Raw genomic sequence first — 12,760 nt, 5'->3', positions numbered from 1 at the left:
AGTTTATCAACTTGAACTAGAATATCTTCTACTATACCTCTTGGATATTTCACGGATCTGTCTGCAAGTTGTAATGAAATGGTGGTGGCTTTCAAATCTCCCAAACCTAGTTGAAGGTACACTGAATAAGGCATTAAGTTGATGCTAGCACCCAAATCAAGCATTGCCTTCTCTACTTTCTTGTCCCCTATGGTGATGTTGATAGAGAAACTTCCTGGGTCCTTGAGCTTTGGTGGAAGTTTTCTTTGCAAAACTGCACTCACATTCTCAGACACCACTACCTTCTCATATGGTCCATACTTCCTTTTGTAGCTGTTTAACTCCTTGAAGAACTTCCCATATACTGGCATGTTCCTAATGACATCAAGCAAAGGTAAGTTAACATTCACTTTGCTTAGTATATCAAAAATTTCCTTGAATGACTTATCCTGCTTGCTCTTGGCAAGTCTTCCAGGGAATGGTATTGGTGGAGTGTATAGTTTCTCGGCCTTGTGAAGATTTGGTGCTTCAAATGAGGAAGTAGCATGGCTTGGTTCCTCATTTGGTTTCTCATTGTCTCCTTGAGTAACACCTGCATTCACATGATCATATTCATTAGTAACTTCATTGCCAACTCTATTATCAATAACCTTACCACTTCTAAGTGTAGTGATTGCTTTGGCTTGCTCTTGGTTCCTTTGGAGTATCACGGGTTGGCTTGGAAACTTTCCAACTTCTCTTTGGTTCAGAGCATCTGCAATCTGCCCCAATTGTGTCTCCATTTTGGTTAGAGCTGCTGAATGTTGTTGGAGAGTGCTATTTGTGGAATGTTGGAATTACAAGGTGTTTTGGGCTAACAACTTAACCGTATCCTCAAGGGTAGTGGCAGGTTTTGGTTGGAAATTTTGGAATTGATTGTTGTTCTTCCATGAAAGGTTGGGATGATCTCTCCAACTTGAGTTATATGTATTGGAATACACATCATTCCTTGGCCTTTGATTGTAAGAACTCATGAGGTTCACTTGTTCTTGAACATACTCGGGGTAAGCTTCCCTAGATGGACATTGATGAGTAGGATGGCTTGGTATGTTGCCAATGGCACACACCTCATTTTCTTTTGGCACCATGCTGAGCACGGATTCAATCTTCCTTTCTAGGTTAGCTACCTGCAACAAAAGCTCATGATTAGAACTTGTTTCATAGACTCCAACTTTCTTACCCCTTAAATCTTTGTGTTGAGCATTAGACCCCAACATCTCATAAATGTTATATGACTCTTGAGCATTCTTTTTCTTCAATGCTCCACCTGCTGCATTATCAACAGTTGATTGACATGTTTAGGTTAGTCCATCATAGAAAATTTGCATTTGTAAGTGAAAAGGTAACCCATGGTGTGGACATTGCAACAAGAGGCCTTTAAAACGTTCCCAACACTCATTGAAAGGTTCTCCATCATCTTGTTTGAAGTTGAAGATTTGTCCCCTTAATGTGGCTGTCTTTTGAGTGGAAAAGAACTTCTCCAAGAACTTCTTAGCCACGACATCCCATGTAGTGAGGGATCCTGGTGTTAGAGTCATCAACCAACTCTTGGCCCTATCTTTCAAGGTGTAAGGAAACACTCTCATCCTCAAATTTGCTTCACTTACTCCCTGCAAAGGTAAACCACTCACAACATTGTAAAACTCTTTAATATGAGCTAAAGGGTCTTCATTAGGTAAGCCATAAAATGAGGGAAACATATGGAAATGTGAAGATTTGAGATCATAGTTTCTAGCTTCTGTGGGCAGCAAGATGCATGAAGGTGAATTTGGTATGATTGGTTGAGCAAAGTCCTCCAAAGCTCGAAGTTCATCTTGGTTGCCCGCCATCTCTTCTTCTCTTTCCCAATTAAATTGCTCAGATCCTTTACTTGTTGAACTAGGTGAATTCCTTTCCTCTTCCTCACGGATAATGGATGAACTTGATGGCACAAAGTTGTCCAAAGTGTGGCCCTTTAACCGTTCAATTCTTTGGCCTAACTCAACAAGTCTATTTGACATATACTACCTGAAACAAAGTAACACAAGTTTGAATGAAAATCAAGAATCTACCTACAATGAAAAGAACAAAGTTTAAATAGCAAACAAGCAATTACAAGGGACTGAAATCAGTCCCCGGCAACGGCGCCATTTTTGTTGAGTATATTTCCTTCCTAATGCTAGAATATGTTTAGTACAATGGCACAAGCAAGGGTGTCGAATCCACAGGGACTAATTGGACCTATGCAATTACTTGTTTTGCAAGAACTCTACGAAATGAATCAAACTAATCAACTTAGGCAGATTTGTTGTTGTAACTTGAAAGTTGATGCGAAAATTACTTGACACTCAAATTAAACCCTCGTTTGACAATTGTAGTAGAATGGATAAGTGAGGGATCGTTCTAGACCGGGGATTAGGAGGGCTTGCTAAAACCTTCTAAATTGACTTAAAAACATAAGAACACAATATAAAACACTATTTAATGCTCGAAGAAAGCAAAACTAAAAATAAGAAAGATTAAGACTAAGACTTCAACGAAATAGGGGGAATTGGATTTGGACGAATTTAAACTAAAATGGATACTTGGAAACAAAACAAATTGTAAATATGGATAGATTGTAAACAAGTGTTGTGAAATTAGATGGTTGGTGAATTAGCTAGAGGTTCTTTCTCCACACATGATATTTATGCATATGAATCAATTTCCAGTTATTCCTTCATTGAATTATGAACGACAATGCCCCAAATTAACCGTGACATCACTAGTTAACCCTCAGATTTTCCTTATATTATTGGATTGGATGGCATCATTCGACAACCCAAAACATTCTCAAAAGTTCCCTACATGTCATCATAATAGAGATACAATCGAAGATCATTAAGAATAATGAAAACCATAAGCATTGACAAAGCATTTGCAACTATGACATCATGTTACTCATGCTAAGAATTAAACTTAACGCGATCGTGACAAGCGACCTTCACTACTTTCAAGTATAAGTTAGTAACGATTATGTGAAACCTTCTTAAACTTTAGCCACATACTCATGCATGCTAATTAAGTGTCGACCCTTAATCAACAAACACAAATAAGTTAATCATCAAATAGTTAAGCCAATTGCATTCACGAATCAAGAGTTCATAACCGGAATTCATCAATTCATATTACATAAATAATCATGGTATTGAAATCACCCCTAGCCAAAAAGGGTTTAGTTCCTCATAACTTTGAAATCAAAGAAACACCTAAACATTCCAACAACTCAAACTTGAATTGTATGAACGTTTAGGCACTCTTCTCTTCCATTCCTCATATTACAAAACAAAGAGAATTGAATTTAAACATTGAAATCAAAGAAATGCGTAAACATTCCAACAACTCAAACGTGAATTGTATGAACGTTTAGGCCCTCTTATCTTCCTCTTTATTGTGGCACAAGGACTAAGGGATTTTGTTGGTGTGTTGAATGGATTGGGGGATTATGGAAATGGAAGAAATGGAGGAGAAATGGAAGGGAAATGGAGAGAAACTCAAGGCTAGGGAGAAGATGGAAGTGTTTGTGGTGTGTTGTGTATGAAATGAGATGAGATGTCCCTTTGTGTATGAATGCATGGGTTTTTATAGGGGGAATGGGAGAATATGTGGATGATTGTTTAAGAGTGAATGTGGTTGTTATGATGAAGAGTGAATAAATAATGCATGTAGGGTTAGGAAATAAAATCATAAATTAAAGGGGGGATGATTAAAGGGTGTGGCTAGGTTGGAAAGGTGTGGAAGATGGATGGAATCATGGGTAGTGTTGTTTGATTTGTTTTGTGGTTAATGGGAATGTGGTTGAATGATTAAATGGACATGTGGGGTGTAATTGCAAAGGGAATGCAAAGTGAATGAATAATGAATGCATGTGAGTTAAAGAGGGAGAATGTGGTGAAATGATGAAGTGGGAAGGTGGAAATGCATGTGAGATGTTGGAAAGGAAATGGGAATATGAGTAGGCCATGGCATGGGAGTTGTTTTGTTGGTGTAATGTGCCATGGTTGCAATGATGAAGAATAAAGGGTGCATGTGGGGTGGAATTGAATGAATGCAAAGTGAATGAATAATGAAATGAGTTAAAGAGGGAGAATGTGGTGAAATGATGAAGTAGGAAGGTGGAAATGCATGTGACTTGTTTGTGGAATAAAGAATGAATGGTGGAATGATGAAGAGTTGCATAAAGAATGCATGTAGGGTTAGCTAGGTTGGCTTTGTTTGGGTGCATGTGTGTTAATGGTGGTTTTGCATGTGAATTGATGGATTGTTTTTGATGGAATGGATGGTTCTTTGCATGGCTTTTGAAGTGATTGTGGGCTTTGGAATTGGAAGGAAATGCATGGCCTTGGGGTTGGTTTAAGAGAGAATGGGCTAGGCCCTTTGTTTTATGTCCAAAATGAATACAAGGCCTTCAAATTCGTCCAACACTTTGGCTCCAATCATATGCTATCCATTCCAAGCCCAATTTTGCTCCAAAATGCTCCAAAATGCATCTTTTTGCTTCCTTAGCCATATGAACCTAAAAACACACGAAAATGGCTTAAACTACTAAAACAACTATGAATTAACAACATAGATGCACGAAAACAAGCTAAGTAAGTCGCCTAAATATGCTCCTATCAAAAGTATAAGAAAATGAAGTAAACACAAATAAATGAATCAACAACTAATACAATGAGATAGTTCCAATGGAAATGAAGCTAGGGATTCGGTTTCACCATTGCTCAACTAAGTCCATGTTTGTTAAGTTAGTTTATACTCATTCATCTACCTATTTCTTGAGTTTGTTTCACTTGGATATGATCAACCATATGATGTGTGGATTTGATCAAATGTCTCTAATCATGAACCTAATTGTGATGTGCAACTTTGGTTCCTAATCAAAAGTATGTAGTGCACAAGAAACTTTCATAAAACCAAAGGGAACACTCGGCAGGATGTTTGCCAAACATACCCTTCATTCATTCACAAATCCACCAAGATTAGACATGATGTATGCTTTAATCTTGGCTAAATAACCTGTGGTTAATTCAAATGGTGATCAAGCATACAAATCAACTCACAAATTCACAATTATATCAGAGAATGAAACAAGAATTAGATGGATAAACTGAGCATTCTAACTTGATTACATGGCAAACTTTGCAAGGCTACATCGAATCCCTAGGGGAAGATTAGTTACACTTCATGTTTACAAAGGTTTGACATAAAAATAAATAACATGAGTGAACATAGAATTAAGAAGAAGAAACCCTTGAAGCAAAACTGATGTTGAATTCCTTGAAGAGTGGCCTTCGGGGTTGGTTCTCCAAGTGTGATGCAAATGAACTAGATCGGCTTGGTATGTTTTCTGCAAATGGGAGAGCAAATGGGCAGAGAATGGACAGAGAATAGGGTGAAATGGAGCGGCTATGTGTGAATAAATGGAATGAATGCAGAACCCCTTGTTGTGTGAAGTGTGTCTAGTTTTATAGGAAGGAATGTGGCTGCCAACATTAAGATTGGATCTGGATCTGCACATGTGAGATGGAAGTGCATAAATGAGCTGGAATTGATGGGTTTCTGAGGTAGTGGACGCACGGCACTAGGGAAGTATGCATGCATTTGGCTATTTTAGTTGAATCATGCATGTGTATTGGCTGCAAAGCTGAAATGACACCCTGGAAAGGGTATCAAAGTGCACGACATAGACAAGGAGGAGCTGGAATCGCATGGAATGATGGGATGAATGGATTTCTGGAATGATGGATGCAAGGAATGGACATGATCTGCAGGTATGTGGTTTAGTTAATCAAGATGCATGTGGATTTCTGCAAAGATGAAGTGGAGAAAGGTAATGGAATGCACGGTCAGGTTGTGGACATGCATGTGAATGCATGTTTTGATGTTTAGAAGTGCATAATCTGACTTGGAACCACATGGGATTTGCATGACATGATTGTGTTTGTTGGTGGAAATATGGCTGAATGTTTTAGTTAATGGGAGTGGGTGTTTTTGGTGCAAAATGGAGCTGGACAAGGCAAGGGAATACACGGCACAAGTTATGTGGAATAACAAGGTGTCCGCATGTTTTTGCCTTGTTTAGAACCACCCAATGTGACTCCAATGCACCACTTTCCTAATCACATCTTCTCTTGAATTTCAGCAGCCACATTAGTCCTAGATTCCTCATATTTGGACTTCAAATTAATTCCCAAGAACCCTTTCCACGTTTGGAATAATGCTCAGCTACCAAAAGGAATGTTTTTACTTCATTTGCCTTCCCATTGATCCAAATTCACCCTTGGCTGCACACTAACACCAAATAATGTAAAATGCAACTAGTTTAATCCAAAACAATCACAAAGACGCCAAATAAGGAAGATATAAATGCATGCAAAATGTGACTTATCACGTATGTCCACCTTCGGGTGCACTGTTGTAACGCTATTTTAGTTTGGACTGCTTAGGGTTTTCTGCTCTGAATTTGTGTCTCACTTACGCTAGCACTTATTACTTTGACCTTATGTATGCTAGTTTTTATTTATTCGTACTTTTACATTACTACTTTATTAGCTTCCGCACTGTGCACTTGGCTACGTCACTTCCACGTGACGGCCAGCACGCCCTGATCTCGGTCGGGGTGTGTCACATATCCTCGTAGTACTCATTGGTACGAACGTATAGGCGAAAGCCGTTTGCGAGTCCGGATTATAACGGTATAGTTACGGACGTTCGAAATTGGTTATTCAAGGTTAGTGTTTATTTAAATTAAATCCCCACTTTGTGGGGGAAGCCCAATCAGAAATGGAGGGAGAAAAGAAAAAAAAAAGAAAAAAGAAAAAAAAAGAAGTGGTTCCCGTCCACCCGCACCCACCTCGGGTCCATTTTCCAAGGCCGATTCCGGCCAACTCCAGTGGATTTTTTCGATGCCACCACCACCATCTTGAAGCTCTCATTCCCCTCTACAAAACCCACCCAAGAACCACCTTGATTAACCATGGGATGTGGAGGTTTGAGGCCACGAAAGTTGACGAAAATCAATAGTGCTCCGGCCACCCTTCTCGATTTTCCGGCGAATCGGCAAAGCAATGGCCGATGCCACCACTTGGGCTTTGTAGCCCATCATCCTAGGAGAAAAACCCAACCAACCTTGACCCCGTTGGACCACCGTAGACGACGAATCGACGTCGGGAAGTTTTAGGCACCCGCCGGCTTTGTGGGCAAAATTGACCATCTTCCGTCCACTTTTGGACTTCGTGGCAGGTATCAAAATTGCTCCACTCACTGAGATCTTCATTTCTGTGAAGTTTGAGAATTTTTGGAAATAGTTGGATTTTCCGGCGAGTCTGGGCGGCCGACCGCCACCCGCGGCGGCGCGTGGCCAGTGAGCCGCCAATGCTATTTTTAGGCTATGTCGAATGTTTTGAATTCAGTTTTGTCATTTGAATGACGTAGGTTGATCGTTGGAACCTAAATTCGTTATCATACGTTACTTGATAAAAATGTGAATCGATGATCTGACCGTTGGATCGTCACCAAAATTGGATACATTATAATACATAATATTTAAAGATCATAGGAATTTACAGATTGGGAATCCGACTTACGGATCTTCCTGAATTGGATTTGTAAGTTAGTAAAATAAATGTTCACGGCCACTTGTTTTAGGCAATTGGCGGAGATCTGACCGTTGGATCGTAATGAAATTTTAATATGTTATTCTAGAAACATATTGTGGATCGTTGGGAGTTACGGATTGAAAATCTGATATACGGATCTTCCGGGTCAAGTTATACAGGGTTGTAAACCCTACCGTCGATCTTTGATCGACGGTTGACTTGTGGTCAATGGGTATCAAACTATTTTAGAATGTCGTTGAGGTTGTGTTTTATGTGAATTGCGTATTCTACGGATAAGAGTTCTGAGATGTGATTTGATAATTGGCCACAGGGACCGATCATTCAGGACGCCTCGATGCGTGTGCTAGAGAAGTATAGCGTGGACTCCAGGTGAGTGGATCTTTTCCTTTTTATTGTGCATATTATTGAGAGTTCTATCGACACTTTTAAATTGATTAGGTATATTACCTTCATATAATTATTGTGAATGCTTGAAGTACCTATATGAACTACGAATGGCTTGATCCCTGTTTAGGGTACGTAGGCAGTCTAACGAGACGTTAGATGCAGCCATAAAATATTTGAGACAAAAGCCTTGCTTGGGAAATTGAGTAATGCGAAGGAAATTGGTAAAGACAAGTTTTAGTTTTGTGAATTAGTTAGTTAAATTAGAGTTAATTGGGTTGTTATGGATAATTATCCCTGAAAATAAGTAGTTTGGGAGTAGGGCGTTATTGATTGTACACTTCACACCATATTGTTTATAATTGAAAATGCTACGACATGGTTGAGTAGTAGATTGCATCATGATATATCCATATGTATAGTACTTGCATATAATTATTGGGAATGCTTTCAAGTGCAAAAGTGAACTCAGGACACCCAGGTAAGTTCAGGTGAGTTTATGGTACTAGTTGAATCGATTGTGTTATAGCATGACTACAATTATGAGTTAGGCAACTTCGATACTGTCGTACTGGTTGCCATGAGTTGCACATGTTACATTGAAATGCATTGAGAGCTCATAAACCTGCACCCCGGTGTTAGTGCTCCTGCCCGTGGCCAGGGCACAGTCCTTCACGTGATGTTCACCTCCCGCACCTTCCGCTCACCTTGGATTCAAGGTAGGTGCACAGTCCTGTCGTACAGACCACTTTAGGTGGTTCCGACTCGTAGGTGACCCGCGATTATTCGCCCAGCCTTCACGTGATCGTAGCACTTGAGCGTATTTATTTACACCCAGTCCTGTCGTACAGACCACTTTAGGTGGTTCCGACTCGTGTGCAGGTATACTTATTGAGCTATTGGCTAGCCAGGATTGATGAGATATGGATAAGTCGTACAGGTCACTATAGGTGACTCCGACTTATGTGCTAGCCACGATTGACGAGATATGGATAAGTCGTACAGGTCACTATAGGTGACTCCGACTTATATGCTAGCCAGGATTAACGAGATATGGATAAGTCGTACAGGTCACTATAGGTGACTCCTACTTATATGCTAGCCATGATTGATGAGATACAGATAAGTTGTACATGTCATTTTAGATGACTCTGACTGATATATCACTTTGTATTGATTTAGTTCATTTGGCCTACTTATTAATGTATGGTGGATTTGATGGCAAACCGTGGTTTTGGTCATTTCCGAGTATGGTTTGGATATATGTATATATGTTGTACTGTCTTATGGAAAACGATACGGGTTTTACATTTAGGGGCATTACTTTTAGAGAGGTAGTAACTTTGAGAAGCTTGGTTTTATTGCTTACTCACACCTTTTGTTTGGTGCCCTCCAGGTTTTAGCTGCTGAGTTTGTATCGACAAGAATCTGTGGCGAATCTTAGTATTGATGGATATTTTTGAGGGTATGATTCCTACCCACATTACTGTACCTTACTTATGCTCTGACATCGCGCGTGAAATGGGTTCGCTCCCACTCGTAGCGCACTCTGGTATTTAGACACTTTTGGATTCAAATTCATTCACTTTTTATACACTGTCACATTTTATGGCTTCGTCACCTTCCAAGTGTCGGCCAGCACAGCTAGATTCAGGGTCCAAGTGGACTTTCTGGGTCAGGGTGTGTCAAAAGGATGGCAAGCAAAGTGAAAGGATTTATTTACTATACAGATTACAAAAAAGACTTAGCATAATAATTTAGTATCGAATTCATGATCTACAAGTTTTAAATAATTTTGAGAAATAAATAAATTGATGCACCAGTGTCGTTATCTTTTACCGTCATCCAAAATTACGAAATAATTTGAGGAAGTAATTTTGATAATTTATGAATAAGAAAACATGATTATAAGAATGTGTCAACAGTACATCTTGTCCAGTAATCCAAAAAATGCACACTAAACAAACAAAAAATTACTAAGAACTCAGCCACCACTCCAACACTCGTCGTATTAGCAATATAGAAAAACTTGAATTTTACTAGATTGTGTTCCATAACAATCGTTCGTCTTCCACAACAGTCGTTACGTGATGTTTATACATTTTGTATCAATTAGGAGAGACAACCTTCATTGTCAACGGCAAGCAAATTGATTTTTACACACTTTGAATCAGTTAGCAACGCAAGGGCTAATATTCTGCCCAAACAGCATTTATACCAATGCTAGCTGCATGCATATACAGTTGAATGACTGCAACATCCTCTTCCTGTACTGCCACAACAATATCGAACCTTCAAAGCCATGGGACCATGAAATAACTCTCGTATCTTCTATGTTTGGGGTAATTTTCAAAATGGGTTGGGAGATTTTAATTTTCTCACATTGTCTCTTAAGTTTTTCAAATTGTATCAATTTACACTTTTTATTTGAATTTTAATTAAATTGATGGTATGGTGAGCATGAAACTTGTAATTGGGTTGACATGTAAGCCATCTTTTATATTTTTCATCCTTAAAGCGGTAATGTGAAAAAAATTAAAATTTCTTGGTTTATTTTGGAAAATCAGTTCAAACATTGAGGGTGTAAAATGCAGTTAGTCCTTTTTTCTTAAGAAATAATTCCATCAAACTCAATCAGAACTGAGGACGGGTTTTTGGAGTTAGCTCACCCTCTCGGGATCGCAATTTTTTGTCCCAGTCATTGTAGCATGCGTGTCACCCAAGGCATAAGAGGCATGATGACTAGATGTCATAACTGGTCGTTCTAATCCTTTAGAACAACTCGATGAATTTAGTAGATTTTTTAGAAGGCCCAAACGACCATAGATAGAACCTATCCAATTTTTGCAGAGCGAAGTGCATTTCGTGCAAAATCACCTATTAATTAATATAATAATAATCTAAAGCCTTGAAGCTTCTTGGTTTGACTAGGCTGTTTGCGGGTCGCTTTCCTGTCAATCTTTTGCATGGATGTCATATAAACTTGAAGTAAGGGGTAGAAGCATTAGTTAGAAGACTGAAAACTATTCCTTTATCCCTTTCGGTGGTAATATCCTTTTCTATAATGTCATCATATCACGCAATTGACAAAGTTGTACATGGATGGTTGGTGAGAGTTATAGTTAGGTGTTTTGATATTTTTAGAAAAGAGATTATACACAACAGTAACACTTAGTAAAAAAATATTAAAAAATTAAAAAGAGTATGGGAGAAGTAATTTGAGGTGTGTGAATATAATCTCCCCTTTAGAAAGCTAATTTCTTGTGGGTCAGTTTACGACACCCTTAAAAGATGAGAGTATAGGTACCTTTTAATTCGAATTGTAATTATTTTTGTAACGCAATTATATCGACAGATAACAATTTAGTTTGATATTGTAATAAGACATTTGCAATGTAAAGACAAATTTGGTCACAATAATAATAATGTCATTTTGTGTTATTGAGATGGGATAATACTTGCATTCCTTTCTTAGGAGAATGCACATATCTTACCCCTTGCGATTAACGTATCATCCATTATATACATTAAGTTCTTAAACTCCACTTGAAGATCACCCTTACAAAAAATCATTCGAATCAAAGATTATTTATACATCCAAATGTATGGAACAAATCAATGATATGAGTACCAAGTAACATATTCATGATGAATCGTCCCTTTATTCCATACATTTGCATGACTAAATAATCATTGATTCACATGATTTTTGAATAGGAGCGATCTTGAAATAAAGATTAAGAAATTAATCAGACTGAATGTAGTTGTAAAGATACATTATTCATAAGGGGTAAGATATGTGCATTCTCCTAGATGGAGATGCAAGTATTATCCTATAGTTAATAACATAAAATGACATTGTTATTACTGTAACAAAATTAATTAGTGTTTACAATGTAGACGTCTTATTACGCTGTCAAATGTAAAAAGTAGGAAGCCCAAAATAGAATAATGATAATAGATAATTCTATGACATACATGATGTGACCTAAAATTTAGGGGGAGAAGAAGACGTGGCAAAGAGGGAAGAAAAGGGTCGAATAGGAAAGGTCTTCTTGATCCCGAAAGATTCTAGGCTTAATTTACTTAGAATTTACACAATCAGACTATCCAACATTAATTGTAACAATAAACTAATTACTTTATTAAAACAATGGATACAAATACTTTTTATGTAGGAGTACGGCAAATTACCCAGTTTCCCTTGTACAATATGTGGAGGATGCTTTAAATGAAGCTTGGAGAACTTGGTGTTTTAGTATGGATATGGCTTGATTCCTTACATGTAAGTGTTATTTTTTTTTACATGATCATGTGGCATTATTTTATCGTACAAACATGATAATCCAAACATTTCATTCCTTTTACCGTCATCTAAAAATCATCCTTAAACCTAGAGAATTTTAATCGATCTGAAGACCGTTTAATCTTTCAGATGAATCAAACAAGTTGAAGGTTTAGTTGTTACAATAACCACCAATTTATTTCACACATATGGATGTTAAACTCATATCGATGGTTTAACACTCTCCAATTCAAATAATTTTTTTGAAGATAATTTTAGATAAAAGAATAGAAAATAAACAATCAAATTATGACTTGTAGTGTCACGTGATGTCGTCATGAAAGAAAGAATGACTATTTAGTATTGAAGCTTAATGTAATGTAGGTTTAAGTGTGTCCTTGGAAATCCCCAATTGTCAAACGATTATTCCCTCCAA

The 12,760-nt window shown here is 37.9% G+C and overlaps 1 pseudogene; it reads left to right on the top strand.

Moving 5' to 3' along the window:
- Window positions 1-1,362: 1,362 nt before the first annotated feature.
- On the top strand, window positions 1,363-1,473 carry LOC125475143 (annotated as a pseudogene).
- Window positions 1,474-12,760: the final 11,287 nt, after the last annotated feature.

The sequence above is a fragment of a genome, unplaced genomic scaffold (genome assembly GCF_019419815.1).
Source record: "Pyrus x bretschneideri cultivar Hongxiangsu unplaced genomic scaffold, Pyrus_bretschneideri_v1 Contig139, whole genome shotgun sequence".
Lineage (NCBI taxonomy): Eukaryota > Viridiplantae > Streptophyta > Magnoliopsida > Rosales > Rosaceae > Pyrus > Pyrus x bretschneideri.
This window is presented reverse-complemented; position numbering and strand designations above follow the sequence as displayed.